The sequence below is a fragment of the Danio rerio genome, chromosome 13 (genome assembly GCF_049306965.1).
Source record: "Danio rerio strain Tuebingen ecotype United States chromosome 13, GRCz12tu, whole genome shotgun sequence".
NCBI classification, from domain to species: Eukaryota; Metazoa; Chordata; class Actinopteri; order Cypriniformes; family Danionidae; genus Danio; species Danio rerio.
This window is the reverse complement of record NC_133188.1, coordinates 5295065-5316503: the sequence shown is the minus strand read 5'-3', so window position 1 is coordinate 5316503 and position 21439 is coordinate 5295065. Positions and strand designations below refer to the sequence as shown.

At 36.8% G+C, this 21439-nt stretch overlaps 1 protein-coding gene across 1 annotated transcript in view; it reads left to right on the top strand.

Annotated features, from left to right (window-relative positions):
• The window catches only part of meis1b (Meis homeobox 1 b), a 605459-nt gene that overhangs the window by 264537 nt on the left and 319483 nt on the right, over nt 1-21439 (top strand). The window lies entirely within an intron of this gene.

Here is a 21439-nt window from a genome sequence, read left to right as displayed (position 1 = left end):
CGAGTATTTGTCTGTGAATGTGTGTGTGCGTGTGTGTGCGACTGTGTTTTGTAGGGAAACATGCCTCTCGACTGCCGATGATCTGACGACCCCAGATGGAGCGGCGGGGCTGCTCTGTTGTTTCATTATCAGCGAGGTTCACGTTCGGCAGAGGCGCTATCATTATCCATCAGCCTTAATGAGACAATGCCACTGCTGTAAAGGTCAGGCAATTATTGTGTGCGAGACTTTCCATGAGAGGCAGCTAAAATGGGGAGATAAAAGCAAACACACATGTGAACACACTCTCTGAACACACACACACACACACAAACACGATGCAGCCATGACAGTCTTCAGGCAATCAGCACAGGACTTCTGAAACGCATGGACCTTTACGTTTTTCAAGAGCTGCTATAATGCCACTTTTCTTGGCTCTCCAATTCAATTACATTTAATGAATGTTACATTAACATAAAAGGTGGTGCTGTACAAACACGGGAGGCGGGAAAGCGGAAGAAAATAAGTCTAATGTTAAACAGGTCAGCTCTCTTCTCATTCCAATTCGAAAATGGCAAAAGTATATTTAGATTTAACATGTTTGCCATGTAGAACTTTTCTATCAAAGGTTTTTAAGGATATAGATGCGGTTTTATTATGCATAACCAAATGCTATTAATATGTAACATTACTCTTACTTGAATATATATTCATAGGTTATTTGATCAAAATTAAAAATCAGATATTTAGGATGGGCAGCACTGTGGCACAGTGTATATCACAGTCGCCACACAACAAGAAGGTCGCTGGTTAGAAAAAGAAAATGAATGAATATTTAGGATGTTATTTATAATATTTATATTTAAAAAAATTTATATATATATATATATATATTTGCCACATATATCACAGCTTCTACGTGAAAAATTAATAAGCAAATTGAATCATATTAAAATAATTTCAGAAAATAATGTCACACTGAATAGATGCTGCTATTACATGAATAAACTGCATTTTGATCAAATAAAGGGCACCAATGAATTATTTTTAATAATAACCCTCTAGTGTTCCTTATTTGCAAAACACTTGTGGTCTTCGCAATCAACAAGAAACAAACTTTTTGTTCTTTTTAAAAAAATTTTCTATATCATTTTGGAATTTTGAGAAGGTTTTCTGCTAATAATAAATATTTGTGCAGCAATTTACATTTATTTTTCCCATTGAAAACAATGGATTTTTTTTATTTTTAATTACTGTTTAATTATTGCAATATTTATAGGTAAAATAGAGACTCAATTCATTCATTTGTTTTCCTTTGGCTTAGTCCTTTTATTCATCAGAGGTCGCCACAGTGGAATGAACCGCCAACTTATCCAACATATGTTCTACACAGCGGATGCCCTTACAGCAGCAACCCAATACTGGGAAACACCCATACACACTCATTCACTATATATGGCCAATTTTTATTCATTCATTCATTTTATATTCGGCTTAGTCCCTTTTTTAATCTGGGCTCACCACAACGGATTGAACCGCCATCTTATCCAGCATATGCTCATTCACACACATACACTACAGACAATTTAGCTTTTAAATTTTACAGTATTACAGGCATATTTTACAGTTCTATCGGCAAAAACTTAAAGTGCACTGTAAATAACAATAAAAAATACTACTGTGGTGTAGTTTTACAGTACAATTGTAATTATTAATTTACAGTCCACTTGTAAATTTTACAGAAGTACTGTCAATTTTGACAGTATTATTGGCAAATTTTACAAGCACACTATAAATTACAGTAGTGATTACAACTGTACTGTAGTTTTACAGCAAAATTGTAATTATTAATTTGCAGTGTGCTAATTTTACAGTGTTACTAACAAATTTTACAAGCGCACTGTAAATTACAGTAACAATAACAAACGTGCTGTAGTTTTAATTATTCATTTACAGTTCACTTGTAAATTTTACAGTATTAGTGGCAACAAAAATTACTAGTAATACTGTAAAATTTACAGTCCGCTGGTAAAAGTTACAGTATTACAATTTACTAGCACACTGTAAATCACAATTACAACTGTGGTGTAGTTTTACAGCACAATTGTAATTATTAATTTACAGTGTGCTTGTAAATTTTACGGTATTACTGGCAATTTTTACAGTATTACTGATAAAATTTACAAGAACATTGTAAATTACAGTAACAATAACACGTGCTGTAGTTTTACAGCACACTTGTACGTATTAATTCACAGTGTGCTTGTAAATTTTACAGTATTTTTGGCAATATTTACAGTATTACTGGCAAACTTTACAAGCGCACTGTAAATTACAGTAACAATGACAAATATTCTGTAGTTTTAATTATTAATTTACAGTGCACTTGCAGATTTTACAGTATTAGTGGCAACCAAAATTACCAGTACATACATATGTACATATTAATTCACAGTGTGCTTGTAAATTTTACAGTATTACTGGCAATTTTTACAGTATTACTGGCAAACTTTACAAGCGCACTGTAAATTACAGTAACAATAACAAATGTGCTGTAGTTTTAAATATTAATTTACTGTGCACTTGTAAATTTTACAGTATTAGTGGCAACCAAAATTACAAGTAATACTGTAAAATTTACAGTCCACTGGTAAAAGTTACAGTTTTACAATTTACAAGCACACAGTAAATAACAATTACAACTGTGGTGTAGTTTTACAGCACAACTGTAATTATTAATTTACAGTCTACTTTTAAATTTTACAGTAGTACTGGCAAATTTTACAGTGTTACTGGCTACATTTGCAAGCACACTGTAAATTACAGTAACAATAACACCTGCTGTAGTTTTACAGCACACTTGTACGTAATAATTTACAGTGTGCTTGTAAATTTTACAGTATTTTTGGCAATATTTACAGTATTACTGGCAAACTTTACAAGCGCACTGTAAATTACAGTAACAATAACAAATGTGCTGTAGTTTTAAATATTAATTTACTGTGCACTTGTAAATTTTACAGTATTAGTGGCAACCAAAATTACCAGTAATACTGTAAAATTTACAGTCCACTGGTAAAAGTTACAGTTTTACAATTTACAAGCACACAGTAAATAACAATTACAACTGTGGTGTAGTTTTACAGCACAACTGTAATTATTAATTTACAGTCTACTTTTAAATTTTACAGTAGTACTGGCAAATTTTACAGTGTTACTGGCTACATTTGCAAGCACACTGTAAATTACAGTAACAATAACACCTGCTGTAGTTTTACAGCACACTTGTACGTAATAATTCACAGTGTGCTTGTAAATTTTACAGTATTTTTGGCAATATTTACAGTATTACTGGCAAACTTTACAAGCGCACTGTAAATTACAGTAACAATGACAAATATGCTGTAGTTTTAATTATTAATTTACAGTGCACTTGCAAATTTTACAGTATTAGTGGCAACCAAAATTACCAGTACATACACTTGTACATATGAATTCAGTGTGCTTGTAAATTTTACAGTATTACTGGCAAACTTCAGAAGTGAACTGTAAATTATAGTAACAATAACAAATGTGCTGTAGTTTTAATTATTAATTTACAGTACACTTGTACGTTTTACAGTATTGCTGGCAATTTTTACAGTATTACTGGTAAAATTTACAAAAACACTGTAAATTACAGTAACTTGACATGACAATGTCATGGCATCACACTAACTGTGATGAGCTGCATGTGTAACTGTGTAGGCTACATGTGAAAGTGGAAGAACTTTCAACTTGATACAGTGATGCATCCCAATTCCCATACTATCTATTCTAAATAGTATTCGAAAATAGAATTAGTATGTCCCAAACCGTAGTATGTTGAAAAGAGCATGCCAACAGTTTCCGGATGGTCAATTTCAATTTACTAGAACTTCTATGTTAAGCTGCTTTGACAATCTACATTGTAAAAGCGCTATTGAAATGAAGATGGATTGAATTGAATGGTGTACTATTTCAGGTAGTAATAGGAAGTGTAGAACCATCCTTTCTCGCTAATATTACCCACAATACACTGCACATTGGATTTGAATTAGATAAGAACTACAAAAAACAAAATTGTCAGTAATATTGTGAATTACACAGCAATGTTTGTGAATCATTAGATTTATGGAAAGTCCCCATAAAGATAGTTGTACAAGTGTGTATGTGTATGAACTATTTCTTTTTAAGAGCTAACCGTGTCCCTTTTCCCACCATTTATAATGACAGTTTACTGCAGTTCACCTAAATGGCTCTTTTGTGAACAAATCTAATGAAATCAGCCTCTCAATACGCTTCATATACAACGACTTAAAACAAAAGAGAGCTGTCTTTCTTTCTGTCACACCCTTAATGACTATTAAACCATGTGTTTTTATCTTTAAACTACTGTATTTCCTAACACAGGCTGTCCATCCATCTCTCTGGAGACTGGATCACATGAACCAAGTGATTAAATGATACTGCAGCGCACAGAAAGTGATGTGTTATGCTCTTAAAGCTAACAATGTCCGCAAATATGATATCATAGCTGTTATTTAGCACTATTTATTGGTAGGAGCAGGTGAGAGAGATCAGGCGTTTAGCAAGTGCTTTCTTAGTCCTCAGGATCATGTGTGGTACATAAAGGCTGGCAGCCAACGGTTGTAACAGGATCAGTGTTAAACCTTTAACCTCTGACATATGACATCACCCCCATGCCGTTAGCCTGTTAGCATTACATAGATCTCTAACACAGAGCTGGCACTGGCGGCACCAGCGCTAATTTCTTCATGTGACAAAACTGTTAATCCTTGAACACACGTCCATTAATGCCACACACACAGAAACACACACTTGCACAGCTATATTCATGGGGACTTCCCATAGATGTGATGATTTTATACTGTACAGACTGTATATTCATACCAATACCCCTAAACCTAACCCTCACCGGGAGAAATCTACATTTTAACATTTACAAAATGCTTTATTTTGTGTGATTTATGAGCCGTTTACCTTAAGGTTGAGCAAAAGTATGTCCCCATGAGGTCAAAATGTACTTGTATTGCTACACTAGTGGGGACATTTGGTCCCCACAAGGAATACAAGGTACAGAGCAAGCCAAACGGAACAGATCCATTTACATCCCTGCTGTAAAATCCAGCTTAAACCAGCCTAGGCTGGTTGGCTGGTTTTAGCTGGTCGACCAAGCTGGTTTTAGAGGGGTTTTGGCCATTTCCAGGCTGGTTTCAAGCCATTTCCAGCCTGGTCTTAGCTGGTCAGGCTGAAAAATGACCAGCTAAATCCAGCTAAAACCAGCTTGACCAGCCTGGTTTAAATTGGACATAGCTGGTTTTGGCTGGGCTCCCAGCCTGGCTAGGCTGGTCAAGCTGGTTTTAGCTGGTCATCTCCCAGCCTGACCAGCTAAGACCAGGCTGGAAATGGCTGGAAACCAGCCTGGAAATGGCCAAAACCTCCTAAAACCAGCCTGGTCGACCAGCTAAAACCAGCAAACCTAGCCTTTTTTCAGTAGGGATTTCACCTTGTCAGTTACTTTCTTCTGACTGATTGATGCTTTAAGAGCAAACAATTTATTTAGACACCATGACATTTAGGTATTCAGTATTAACCATAGACTGTAAAATATATGGACGTAGTATCCGTGACGTCACCTATAGGTTTCTAAAGAGCGCAAAAGAAGCCACAAGTAGGCGTGGCCAACCGTCGCCATTTTGTTCGCACGTCATCACACCCACGGCGGGATACCAAATAAGGGCAAAGAGGCGGAGAGTGAGCGGAGCTACAGACACCTGCTGGCATTTTGCTTGGACCTGGTTCAGACGCACTTTACTTTGGGAGAACGCTTAATACTTTATCACCTGTGACTCGTTTGTATTCTGACCACTTGTGCTTGGTTGTACACTATATCAATAAAGTGTTTAGACTCTTAAAAACACTGTAGTAATACACTGAGCCACTAAACATTGTTCTTATGACGTTTTTCAACAGGAGGAAAACGCAAATTACTTCCCAACACTTCAGATATAGTCTGTGTTAGTTAATGTAAGACTATTGATGAAATACAGCATAACACTGTATGACAACACTTCAGATGACTGTTCTAGAGCCTACAGCTAATCAATTCGTCAGATTCTGGAGTGCATTACAGCTCTAAATATAAATATAAACGATAAATGATCTTAAATAAAACAAATACATGGTATATAAGTATATAACTTTACTCACATGGGAAACGGAGGCCACGTGAATGGTTTGTGAGCACAGTTAAGTGGACTCAGCATGCCATGCCATCTAATAATTGTAGGAAACAAGTCCAAAAGGCAGTTGACTGTGTAAAGCCACATAAAACAACACAGAAATACGATAAATATGCAGAGTTCAGTGGCTAATCTGCAGGGTTCAGCTGAGGTGACGTGACGGCGACCAACGAGACCCAGCTGTCACTCAAGTGGCCACGCCCTTAGTTATGCAAACTTAAAATAACTTAATATAAAGGAAATGGATGAGTTATAAAAAAATTCACCCCCCTCACAGTTGTCATGAAGGGTAATATTAGCTGTATTAACCAAAATCTTTTTTTGTACCAGGCTGTAAACACCTTTTTTTCTGCTGTAAAGTTGGCCATTCTAACAGTGGGCTCAATTGAAATTTGCTCAGGAGTGGCCAGGACTAGCGGAATTTCGGATGAATTGCAGTTTTAGTTACTTCCGTATTGGCTTCCTGAGGGAGAGCGGGAGGTTGCCGCTTGGCTTGGTATTAACAAACGTCAGCTAGTAAAATATTATTTACTGTCATTATGGCATAGATAAAAATAAATCAGTTATTAGAAAAAAGTTGTTAAAAGTATTATGTAAATTGGGGAAAAATAAACAGGGGGGCTAATAATTCAGGGGCTGAAGGGGGGGGGGTTATAATTCTGACTTCAACAGCATATACTAAAGATCTTCTTTGAGATAGTTTGGGACAAATGACACTCAGTGGCCAATAAAAAGAATCCAAACCTACGAGAAGATATAATGTCAACCACCAGAGTAATGGCTTTAGCTGTGCCAAAGAAGAATCAGCCAGACCAGAAAGAGGAACAAATAACTCTCCAACACAGTCAATGGCATTTACACAGCCACTGGCAACACAGGGACAGCTTTATGCAGACCCAGTGGTTACAGTATTTTAACGGCTGGATTAATGGGGTGGCAAGAGGTGCAATAAATTGGTAATATAACCACCGAACATACTTGCCAGGACAATTAAGATAATACAACTGGAAAAAGAGAGGCCTATGAATCCCGGCGTAAGGAGTGATGTGGCTATTATGACACGCTCGCCCTTGAGGCTCGGCGGGAGAAGAGAGTACAGGCTGCGGATGAAGATTTAAGTGTACTATAGTTATATCAAACAACCCAACATAGGCTATTTCTGAAAATGTACCCCCATATACATTTCTGGAAATCGCAAATTATGTAGCCAGAAGTGCGTATGGCTGCATTTTGTTTTTTAAACGGACACTATGGGGTGGTATGACGATGTTCCTTTTCGCCTTACCAGCTGACTGCTTACCTTCGTATTGACAGCTTTCCCACTGTTCATCAGCTCGCCATGTACGTCAGTGGACCTGAGACGCAGAGAGGAATTGACCTCAATAACAGGGTTCGAGTCCAGCAAAGAACAGTTCCAGAAAGCAGGTAAGACAAATGCCAGAAAATAAAATAAACAAGTTAATAACAGGGTGAGAATGTGGTAAATCAGAAAAATGTGGTAAAAATCAGGTGAGGGCTTTTTCTGGATTGCTTTTTCAAACAGTGGGTTGGGTTTAGGGAGATGGGTGGCGGGGTCAATCTGTGCTTTTGAAAACATTATTGGTTGGGTTCAGGGAAGGAGGAGGGTGGGTCAGTTGATCGGTCAGTCAGTTGACAGCGGCATTTGGTGAATGTATGCGAGAACAGCAGGCATGAATGGCACTTTGAGATCTCAAAAAGCATACACAGCGGCCTCTGGTGGATTTGCAAAAACAAAAACTGCAAAAAACGTACCTCCTGGGACTCTACAGAAATGTATATAGAGGTACGTTTTCAGAATAACGCTTGGTTGAAACAACCACTGATGCAAGAAATGCTTATTTCAAATGCATGTATTGTCTGAAACTGTATACCAATACTGTAAATGTGTTTTGCCAAGCCACATGTAGGTGACACGATCTCTCCTCTGCGTATGCACCAGATATCTTGCAGTTCTTAGGGGCCATTTACACAGAATGTGTTTTTCCTCTCCAACACTCTACTTTTCTATTGGTTTTCAATAGCCCCTTTCACAAATACAGACCTTTGACCAGCCTGGTTTAAGCTGGATATAGCTGGTTTTGGCTGGACTCCCAGCTTGGCTAGGCTGGTCAAGCTGGTTTTAGCTGGTCATCTCCCAGCCTGACCAGCTAAGACCAGGCTGGAAATGGCTGGAAACCAGCCTGGAAGTGGCCAAAACCCCTCTAAAACCAGCCTAGTCGACCAGCTAAAATCAGCCAACCAGCCTAGGCTGGTTTAGGCTGGATTTTTCAGCAGGGTTTCACTCTGCCGAGTCTTTATCCTGTGATGACATTACAACGTGTTTTCCTTGTTTTGTTTTCCCGTGTTTGACCTAGCTTTGTGTATCCAGTTCTCCCTGTCTGCCGCCTGCCTTAAGACCTCTCGCCTGTTACTGTTTATGATTCTGGATTGTCTACACATACCCGTTTGCACCTGTTTTGACCACTGCTAGCCTGACGTTGAATAAACCTGCATATTGGATCTTACCTCCAGTTGTCTGTGTCATCCCCCGTCATTACAGAACCAATCCACTGCTGTAAGCGAAGGGCATGAGCAAATTCTGACTGAAATGTCAATTTTGATTGAAAACTATTCTAACCCATTCATAATCCACCTCAATAACAACAAAACCGCTTTGCGATCTAACATTAACACGAAGCAGTTGACCTAATATAAACACCTACTGCGATTACTGATACTTTCATTGTCGTACAGTTCGCCTACAGTATTTGGTCGGTATGAGCCGACTGTGCAGCCACTGTTGAAACTAATTAATCTTCAGCAAACATACGACTCCAAGTGGCTTTGAGTATTAGACTTAATAGAGCACAACTGAACATTTGCCAAGTCAATCCCAACTTTAACCTCCTTTTCACTTAAATACCTGCCAGGAGCAAAGGATCACATTTCTCAATGACGGCCGCAGACTCTTTAATGTAGTCTGGAGGTTTACACTAAATACCTCGGCAGGATCCTTCAATCAATGGAGCTTTCGCTGATAATTAATCCCGTGCCCCTGCTGAAATAATGGAGGCACTTTTATGGCTTCATTATACGATTTATTTATATTAGAAAAACACAAATCTCGGCTTGATTCTTAATCATGTTAAGTGCTGCCGCAAGCATGCAGCTCGAACCCATTTCGGAGCGTCCTCCAGAGTCATTCTTTACACCTTCAAATAGCATTTCGCTTCAGATTCTGAGCTCTCCGTAATGAGCACATTGCTCAGCGCTAGCCATTTGTGTATCTAGAAACCAAAAAAGGCATAATAAGAACGTGAAAAATGACAACGAGAGGCCGTAATTAAGACGAAAGGACGATCCGAGACGCTTAATGAAGACACATACCCATATCTCTCAAACACAATGCTAATTACTGGCTAAGATTCCATTAATCGTTCATGAATTATTAAGCTCCATTAGCTAATAAAGCGTGTGCATATAATAACTCAGAATTGCCGGAGCATTGTGGGACAGGTAAAGACACACACGCTCTTTGCTTTATTGGTTGGAGCTAAATGATAGAAAGCAGCAGCGACTTCATTAATCCCTCTCAGCGCTAATGTGGCAGAGATTGATTAGCCTGCGATGGAATATTGAAGATAAAGCTACAGGAGAAGAGCTCCAGCAGAGAAATATAGTACATGGCTAAATGTTGCCAGAGAAAACTGCATGGCCGAAATAAAATCAGAACAACTACGCAGACCCTCGAGGTTGTCAATTAAAATCTTTGTCTTTTAAAATGGCAACTTAAATAATAACTATAGAATTTGAACTTGGTTATATTTGTGAATCTATCTATCTATCTATCTATCTATCTATCTATCTATCTATCTATCTATCTATCTATCTATCTATCTATCTATCTATCTATCTATCTATCTATCTATCTATCTATCTAACGCTTTCTCAATTGTTTGTCTTGCTACTAGTCAAGATATCAAATAGTAATAATAAATAATAATAATTAATCATTTTATAAGTTTATAAATAATAATCTTAATTAATTAATATGTTTATTAATAATGATAAATAAAAAATTTAATTAGGTAACATTGTGTAGAAAATATTGTACCTATATTTAAGAATTTTTACACATTTGGACTAGGAGTTTACAAGGACATTTTATTTATTTATTTATTTATTTATTTATTTATTTATTTTTGCAAACAATGTAATATACTGTATAATGACAGGTGTTTGCTGATGGGAGGAGAAGGGGATCATATGGGATATTTATTAGTATAAATTAGCATAATCCACACTTTAATGCAACTGTTTGTGTCAAGCAAACAAAAGCAGATTATACAAATTCCTACATTCTAAAAAAAATTATTTTTTAATTAATTTAATTGACACTTTTTAACACGTTGGTTGAATTTGTCCATATTAAACTCAACATTGGGTTACAAAAAACTAATCTTATAAAGTTTTTGTCTAGTTTCTAGACCAAATATTTAAAAATCATCCAACTAGAAATATTAGCATATTCTAGAAAATATTTGTATTGTTTTCAGAAATAATCAGTCAAAATCAAGTGCGTTTTTCCTTAAAACAAGCATTATAATCTGCCAGTTGATTAAGTAATTATGAGTTAAGGGTGTGATAATACCCTCAGTCCCTATTCCCTATATTAGTACACTAATATAGTCCAATTAAAGGAGAGAATGAAAATTTGAGCAATCAGGACACAGGAAAGTATATCGTTTTGTTTGTGTTTTGCTGGTTGATAATTCATTCAGATAGATTAAAATTTAAATGTCTTTGGTCAGACCCTGTGATATTTATTTTAGCAAGCTGTCTATTAGTAACAAAACAAAGTATTTTGATTTCTGTCATATTGTTCATTTTGTAATACATTTTCAATGCCTAATTTTCACTATAGTTAATATGTCTAATTCTATAAATTCATGTTAAGCACTACTTTGAGACATTGTTCACAGCTAAAGAATGTTGAATAAAAATTTGGTGGTGAAAAATGTTTTTTTTGTGTGTGTGTGTGTGTGTGTGTGTGTGCTAATATAAGAGCAGTTAAAACAGACCGGTCAATTTTGACCAGGAACACTAAAGTAAGGGGTGGGTTGTGAACAAGACACAAGGGTTAAAGTGGACTGAACATAAAATAATTAAGTTGTCCCAAAAAAAGCTCAAGAATTGTGTTTAATCAGCTTATTTTACTCATTTTTTTAATGACATGTAGTTTGTTCAAACTACTCATTTAAAATGATCCTTAACCACACAATTTCTGAGTTTTCTTGGGACAACTTAATTTTTTTATCAATCTACTTAAATTTGCCAAAATTAATAAGTTAACCTAATTCCTTCATTTTGCCTCAACAAAAATCAGTTATGTGGAACACTGCATTTTTTACAGTGCACACTGTAAAAAGTGCAGGGTTTCATACAATTCCTTTATGTTGTTCCAACACAAATCGAGTTAAATCAATTGTTTTTACAAATGTAAGTGTATAGAACATAAAACAATTAAGTTGTCCCCAAAAGAAGCTCAAGAATTGTGTTGATTCAGCTCATTTTAATTATGCAGTTTGAACAAGCAATACTTATTGTTTAAATGACATGTTGTTGGTTCAAACTACTTATTTAAAACGAGCTGTAACCAAATTCATTTTCTTGTCAGCTTAGTCCTTTTATTAATCCGGGGTCGCCGCAGCAGAACGAACCGCCAACTTATCCAGCAAGTTTTTACGCAGCGGATGCCCTTCCAGCAGCAACCCATCTCTGGGAAACATCCACACACACAAACACACACTCATACACTATTTAGACTACCCAATTCACCTATACCGCATGTCTTTGGACTGTGGGGGAAACCAGAGCACATGCAAGGGAGAACATGCAAACTCCACACAGAAACGCCAACTGAGCCGAGGTTCGACCCAGCGATCTTCTTGCTGTGAGGCGACAGCATTACCTACTGCGCCACTGCTTCGCCTTGAGACAACTTATTTTATAATAATAATAATAATAATAATTATTATTATTATTATTATTATTATTATTATTATTATTATTATTAACTGTGGTGGGGAAGGCGTGATCGAACACCCAGAAAGGGGGGAGAGCAGGCGGAGACACCGGCGGCTGGTCAGTGGACTAATCATAAATAATTATTAACACCTGTGTTTTCTAGTGATTGGGCTGGAGAGACACCTTCATAAGGGGAGGAGAAGGAGAAGCTGGGAGAGAGGAGAGCCTGTCGACTTACAGACTCGACACGCACACACACACACAGAATTATAAATAAAAATTGTGATTACCTGATATCGCCGACCCTGCTTTCTTCTTCCCACGAAACGAACATTATTACATTAACTTATTTATTTTATGTTTAATCTACTTAAATTCGTCAAAGACCTGTACTGGTTTGCCTACACTGGCTACAAATTCAGTTTAAATTCAGTACAAAGTACTGCTGTATGTTTTTAAGTCCCTCCATAGCCTGACCCCTGAGTATATTTCTTAGCTAATTAATATACACCAACCTGTGAGATCTCTTCGCTCTAAGGATCGACTCTATTTGCAAGTTCCACAATCCCGCTTGAAATGTCGAGGTGATCTTTTTTCAGTAGCATCTCGAAGACTTTGGAACAATCATCCATTCTCCTTAAGAACAGCTCCAACTTTTGAGTCTTTTCAGAGGTGACTGAAAACCCACTTATTTTCTTTAGCTTTTAATCATGTGTTGTGAGTTTATGTATTTTGGTTTTGCATGTGTTGTGTGTGTTTTTATGTACAGCACTTTGGTACCCATTGCGATTTGTTAAAAGTGCTCTAGAAATAAATTGAGTTGAGTTGAAAATTGATAAGTTAAATCAGGGGTCACCAATCTCGGTCCTGGAGGGCCGGGATCCCTGCACGGTTTAGCTCCAACTTTAGCCTCAACACACCTGCCTGAACGTTTCAAGTATACCTAAGACCTTGATTAGCTAGTTCAGGTGTGTTTGATTAGGGTTGGAGCTAAAATCTGCAGGACACCGGCCCTCCAGGAACAAGTTTGGTGACCACTGAGTTAAATTAATCCGTTCATGTTGCCGCAACATCAATCGACTTTGTGGAACCCAGCATTTCATACAATTCCTTCATGTTGTTCCAATTTAAATCGAGTAAAAACTCAATTGTTTTTACAAAATTAAGTGTATTGAACATAAAACTGTTAAGTTTTCTCTCAAAAAAAACTTAAGTGTGTTAGTTCAACTCATATTAAATAAGTAGTTTGAACATGCAGCAATACTTAATTTTTGAGTGTATTAGTATGTCGAACAAGAAGAAACGGCTTAAACAGAGGTACGTTTCCAAGAAGCATTCCTCACTCCACCCAGAGGGAGCAACTCTGCGGATGAAAGAATTAATCATTAATGCCCGGCCAGTAATGATCCCCAAAGTTGGCGTTATTGGTAAATTATAATGGATGATGCTTTGTAAATGTCTTCCTGCGCCGGCCCTAAGCTTCCCGATCCAAATTAAAGCTGAGTGCCTCGGAGTCAGCAAGTATAGCTGCACACGTGCGCGATTGATTTTTTCCGTATTTTTATGTCTCCGAAGAATGAGTTTTAAATCTGGCTGAGTTATTAAGGCCCTCTCGTTGAAGAAAAAAAAGACAGAGAAAGCCTTTGGGGAGGGGAGAGAGAATGAAAGGAGAAACAAAGCAGAGAAAAAGCGAGGCATGTGGTCGGTAGCCGGGACTGAATGGCACCTGTCACCGGATGATAAACGACCTCCTTTGCCCTTCAATTCCCGCCGCTGTCAGTCAGGGTGGGGTCATTAATCTTCATCGCAGGCTTGTCAGGTCAGAAGAAGAGTAGGAGAACAGGACAGGGTTGCGTCAGGCAGTCCTGGGTCAAGATGAGACCCCAACAATACCTCGGCGTTCATATTGTCAGCCGAGGGCCTCGTTTGCATAATTTATTATGATTCGCTGAACATCCCCCCCACCCTCTCTACAGATCTCTGAGGTGAGAATAAGGTCTGAGGATGTGCAGACAGATGGATAGTGGGCTGTAGCTGCCAGCCACATGGAAACCCCGACCAATCAGAATGGAGTCGCAGACCCCGGCAGCCAATCGCAGATGCGGCACCTCAATTACAGCGTGATAAAGGAACATTCATCATTCAATTAGGCATCTGTCACGAATCCACAAAAGGGGGAAAGTTCGGAGCCAAGACGCGGTGAAGGAAAGCAGGGACGAGAGTGAAATCTACTTATAGCCGAAGTCCAGGGGCGAGAGAAGACAATGTTGAGGGAGTTAATTGCAATGCTGTGGCAATGACAGCACTATGGCTGACGAGCAGCTGTAATATAATGAGGATGACATCAAGGGCTACATATATATGAGTCCACAAAGACGTTTTATTAAACAGGAGAAAACCTTAAAAGACAACAAACACTCTAATTATAATAAATAAATAAATAAATATATTTGAACAAGCAGCAATATATATATATATATATATATATATATATATATATATATATATATATATATATATATATATATATATATATATATATATATTCTTCAAACTACTTGTTTAAAATGAGCTGAAACAACAATTCTTGGGATTTTTTTAATTGGAAATATAAGGTATATATTTAAATGTATGAATACATTTATAAATTTATTTATTAATACATTTTATTAATAAATTTAATAATGAATTTATTAATGATCAACTTAATTTTTTTGTTTAATTTCAGCCCAAATAAATTGTTTACAACCACTTAACTTTTTTTTTTTTTTTTTTGGAAGTCCAACACTTTAAAACCCAACAATCAACTTTATCAAATGAAATTAATGTAGTTATGTCCAAACTTACTTAAAGGTAATCCTACTCATTTGAATAGAGTTTTAAACTCAGTGTTGATGGTAATGAGTTTATTAAAAACCTCATTGCTTCAACTTAAATGGAGTAAGTTCACAGTACTCATACTGTATAGAATTTTTTTTTTTACTCATATGGTTTGTAGCAATCGCTTTCCTCAAACGGTTTGAGTTGCTTTAACTTATTGGGTTTTACAGCACTCAGTTGGTTTGACTTCTCTTAATTTATAAGGCTTCACTGTGTTTTTTGAGACAATTTAATTGTTTTATGTTCAACCCACTTAAATTTGTAAAAACAATTAAGTTAACTTAATCGATTTGTGTTGGGACAAGATGGAGGAATTGTGTGGAACCCTGCATTTTTACAGCGTATATATACTTACTCCCAGGGCTATTTTATATCAAAGTTGATATTTAGTCACACAACTATAGATTACTATTTAAGGAAAACCATAAACACACTGCTTCCTTGTGTGACAACATGGGAAAATCAACAAGCCAGAATCAACGAAAAAGCCAGATTACAATTTGCTAAATTGGAAAAAAGATACATTTTAAGAGACATGTGCTGTGGTCTGATGGAACTCAAATTGAACTGTTTGGCCGTAATGACCAGTGTTACATTTGGAGGACAAAGGGGAAAGCTTACAAGCCTAGGAACACCAACCCAACTGTGAAGTATGGGGGCGGCAGCATCATGTTGTGGGGCTGTTTTGCTGTGGGAGGTACTGGTCCACTTCACAGCATAGATGGCATCATGAAGACAGAACAGTATGTAGAAATACTGAAGCAACATCTCAAGACATCAGCGAGGAAATTAAAACTTGGCCACAAATGGGTCTTCCAAACAGACCATGACCCTAAGCATACTGCCAAATTAGTTAAAATGTGCTTTAAGGACAACAGAGTGAATGTTTTGGAGTGGCCATCACAAAGCCCTCATCTCAATCCTATAGAAAATTTGTGGGCAGAGTTGAAAAAGCTTGAGCAAGTCTACAAATCTGACTCAGTTACACCAATTCTGTCAGGAGGAATGGGCCAAAATACCTTTAAACTATTGTGAGAAGCTTGTGGAAGGATACCCGAAACATTTGACCAAAGTTATACAGTTTAAAAGCAAAGCTAAAAAAAAATATCAAGGAAATGTATGTAAACGTTTGACTGTCTAGAAACTAATAAAAGATTTTCTAGCATTTTCTGGAAATATTCTGGCATTTAGCAAATGAAAATCATTTAGGAATTCCAAAGAGACATAAAATAGTAAACATTTAGTATGATTTACCATCAGGCATCTTTTTAAAAATGGTTATGTTCCTTTTTTGTGTGTATTTAAACTTCTAGTTTCAACTGTATAAAGATGGATTGTTCTGTAGATAATCAAATATATATATATATATATATATATATTGCTTAAGAGGCCTAATAATATTGACCCTAAAATGATTTTTTTTTATTATTATTATTATTAAAACTGCTTTTATTCTAACAGAAATAAATTAAATAGGACTTTTTCCAAAAGAAAAAAATATTATAGGAAAATACAGTGAAATATTCCTGAATCTCCTAAACATAATTTGGGAAATATAAAAAAATAAATAAGTAAATCACAGGAGGACTAACAATTCTGACTTCGACTGTATAGTGTGAAGCAACACATTCTTGTAAGATTATGCTGTGTTGACTGTAAAAAGAAGCTAAAAGAAGTTTTGGAAAGCAAATAATGACAACATTTTGAAAGCTATAGCACCATGATTTCTATCTTCATCTCAGCAAAGACATGACAACTACGATTTTACCATCCAACATAAAAGCAAAGCTTCGATATTCCGCATTCCCAGCTCCAACATCCAATAAAAGTGTGAATCTGTCATCTTGCGTTTCCAGCTTTTTTGTTTTTCTGCTGTCCCGCTGACAATAGGCTAGGTAGCACTCAAAGGCCCGAAGATGAAAGAACAGCCAAAGCTAGACGGAAATTCAGACCGGCACCCATCTGTTGAAGAGACGAAACGCGGCGGAGAGATGAATGGAGGAGCCAAATGGAAGAAACAGACGAATAAAACAAACTGATGAGAGTAAAGAAAGGGTAAATAATTGATGAGTTCTGGGTTTAGAAGAGACTGCTCATTAATATCCTCATGTAGCTTCATTAAGGGCTGAAACAACGAGCGTCTGAACAATAGTCCTTGGTATCCCGCTTAGAAGTCAAACGCTGCTTTTTTTTCCCCTTTCTCTCTGTCTCTGATGCCAGGTGCTTTAAAAAATCCCAGCGGCCTGTTCTCCAACCTCCTGTAACCTCCCTAGAATTCCCTCGCCACACATTTACCTCCCCAGCCAGGAGAATGAGACCTTGTAAATAATATATCAAGATAAATGATAATTGCTGCGTTTTTCGAACCCATCATTTAATGAGGCCCATTAATTAAAAATGAACGCAGCTGACAGTGTTTGTCGGCACACATCTGATGTAAACACATCATGGCAGAGACACAAAAAGTTCTACATCGGGAATAAATCCTTCTTCCGCATGCCTCCACGCTTCTCCTGCGACATCTACACTAATGCGGATACGTTTGAAAACACTTTTTTTTCACACCATTGACACCAAGACGACGGCTTAGTCTTGTGAAAAACAAAAACCCTGCAGGCAATTTAGAGTAAATAATACTATAGTGTTTTTGAGCCATGCTGTAATAAAGTCCCGGCTTGGCCTGGGGTTTGCATGTTCTCCCCTTGTTGGCGTGGGTTTCTGGGTGCTCTGTTTTCCCCCACAGTCCAAAGACATGCACTATAGGTGAATTGGGCCGTAGTTTCCAAAACGCTTCGTTTTCGGTGCACGAAAACTCTGGCGTAGTGTGGATGGATGGCGTAATCATAGCAAAACTTTAAAACAAAAACGCATTAGTGTAAACGGGCCTATTAAGGTTTGAGTTTAGGTATGTTTGTGGTTTATTTTGACTGTGATAAAACCAGGGTAATGCCTTGTACTTTGACACTGCCATGCTGAATAAACATTTTCACTGAGATTTCCACGTCGTCCTCATTTTTTTTTCTTACATTTAGCAGCAAAAATATGTCTTGGAGTGTAGTTGTGTGGCATTGGCTTGATGAGTCCTGTACTTCTAGGGCCCTATCATACACCCGGCGCAGTGTGGCGCAAGGCGAGGCGCAATAGTCTTTTGCTAGTTTCAGCTTGGAGCAAGAGTCGTTTTGAGGCGTTGCGCTACGCTGTTTAAATAGCAAATGCATTTTCGCTCATTTGTGCGCCCATAGGCGTTCTGGTCTAAAAAGGAAGGCGTTCTGTGGTGCACTGCTGGTGCGTTGCTATTTTGAGAAACTACAATAAATTTTTCATTAGACCAAAACAAACACAGTCTAAACTCCAGCGCAGAGTTGCGCCTCGCTTACACACAAGAGAGCAATAGGCAAATATCTTTACATATGAAAAAATGTAAATATTAAGTATATATATAGGATATAATAAGAATAGATATAGGATATAAATATAAAGGATTAAAATATTAAAAAACATATTATTTTCTAGCCTACATAAATATGAAAAACCACTGCTATTATGCCTTCTTCATCTCGGGAGGCTTTTTCAGTTCATTCATAACAATTTGCTTTTGTATAATGTTATTATTATTAGCAGTATTATTTATTATATCCATATTTATATTTGTTTTATTAAAAACAAGCTTAGATTTGCCATCTACATTTAGTTTGTTTTAGACCATATGGGGCACAGCATGTGTTTTAGGAAATAACTCAGGTTTTTGAGCACATTTCGTTATTATTGTTCATTTATTCGTTTGCTGGAAATTAGAACTGAATTTAGAAATAGTTTTGAAACGAATATTTGCGCTTAACAAACGCAATTAATTATTTATAGACTAATTGATGTCTGTGTGTAAAGGTTTTCCCTATCCAAAAGCGAAAGTGAAAGTAGATCCATCATCTCTCATTCTCACGCAGTAGATGCTCTGTTTAACAGTTTTCTGTTAACTGTTAACTGTTTGCTTGTGAAATGCTCAGTTTTTCCACTTAGACTTACTTTGTGTCCTGTAAATAGTGAATGCGCTCTTGGCGCGTTGCAGCTGGCTCTTAAAGGGAATGGGAGATGAGACTCTGATTGTTTTATTCTTAAAACACACCTATAACTCATTAAGAAAATAAACTCAACCCTTTTAGACCATGCGCCACAGCGCAAAGAGGATTTTCCCGTCCTTAAATTAGCAAAAAATGCGTTCTGATGCACCCTGAAAGCGTTTGCGCCCTGCGTCAAAATAGAGCCCCTAATGTTTCTGGTGTTTCAGTATGAATTCGAAATGTTTATTTACTTCTAGTTTGTTCAGTCCTTTGTCTAGTGTTGTCAGACATTTCTTCTTTGTTTATCTTGTATAATCTTCATTATCCTTTCCTTGCCTGACCGTGACAGTTTCCAGATTAATCTATTGTAAATGCTGTCGAAATATTCATCTGATGCCCGTATGAGGATGGAAAATATGGCAAGTATCTGCGATCTTCAAACTGGTGCGCATCCGCGATCGTCTCTGAAAATGACATGAACACAATGGGGGGTCATCTGAACTGCATCTGAGGCCTACATGTGTTTCGCCGTTTTACTCTGGTACAAATAATCTAGCGAGATAAAATATCCCGTGATTATTGGATCAGCCTGCTCTTCAATAGCAGTTCCTTGAAAGCGACGTCAAAGCGATCTGAAACGCTGCTGCGGGCTGGAACTGAACAAGCCAGGGTGAACATCAGTGACTGCAGTGTCGCCGTCAGACTTCAAACAGCCCCTTGGACACGTATCGCATTGCCGGGACCCCCGCGAGACCGCTGATTGAATTCTGGCAAACAGAACTAAACATCTGCTTCAAACAAAAGACATCTGCATATTTCAGATTTGTTTTTCATAAATTAAAGCCGCAACCTGCCAAAACCTGGGCGCAGCGGTGTGTTCTTGTGTATAATTAGATAAAGTTTACAAGCTTTGAAAGTTGAAAATTAGCATGAAGCATCGGGGCTCACCTGGGAGTCGGAGTCCCGCGGTGGGAGCGGTTTTCCGGCTCTGTCTCGGAGATTTGAAGAAGGAGGGGAAAAAAGCATCTCAACCTGTTTTACAGAAGACAGTTTGGTGTGTCACCTGTTTTGTTGAATTCTGTTTATTTAAAGTAAATAATGTCGATATGCTTGTTTATCGTATAATGGTATGGTTGCGGTAGAGCGTGAGTCACAACTGACATGAAGTTAACTAATTAATGTAAGGTAAAAACTAGAATGTTTCAATAAATAAATAAATATGCAAGTAAGTAAATGAGTATAAATACACACATGCATACGTTAAGATAACCAAAAAAAATCATTTTTGCTGTTTATTCAAACTACTTCTTTAAAATGAACTGAAACAACACAATTCTTGAGGTTTTATTTTTTGCGACAACTTATGCCGATTTCAGACTGCATGATTTTCAAACTAGTTGTGTCACGTCTGTGCTTTGTTTACACTGCAAGATGTATCGGCGACAGGTTGGTTCACACTGTATGACTTCAAAATAGGAAGAATCACTGACAATCTTATCTAAACTACGTTTCACAACTAAACACACATGAGAAGACATGGATACAAAGCGACATTATATATATATATATATATATATATATATATATATATATATATATATACAGTTGAAGTCAGAATTAATCACCCCCTTTTGATTATTTTTTTCTTTTTTAAATATTTCCCAAATGATGTTTAACAGAGCAAGGACATTTTCACAGTATGTCTGATAATATTTTTAAAACGAAAAAGTCTTATTTGTTTTATTTCGGCTAGAAGAAAAGCAGCTTTGATTTTTTTTTTTTTTGTAACTATTTTTGGGACAAAATTATTAGCCCTTTTAAGCTATTTTTTTTTTCGATAGTCTACAGAACAAACCATCGTTATAGAATAACTTAAAAATTAATCTAACCTGCCTAGTTCACCTTATTAACCTAGTTAAGCCTTTAAATGGCACTTTAAGCTGTATAGAAATGTCTTGAAAAATATCAAGTAAAATATTATTTACTGTCATCATGGCAAAGATAAAATAAATCAGTTATTAGAAATAGGTTTTTAAAACTATTATGCTTAGAAATGTGCTGAAACAATCTTCCCTCCATTAAACAGAAATTGGGGCTAAAAATAAGCGGGGGCGCTATTAATTCAGGGAGGCTAATAATTCTGACTTCAACTGTATATATATATATATACATATATATATATATATATATATATATATATATATATATATA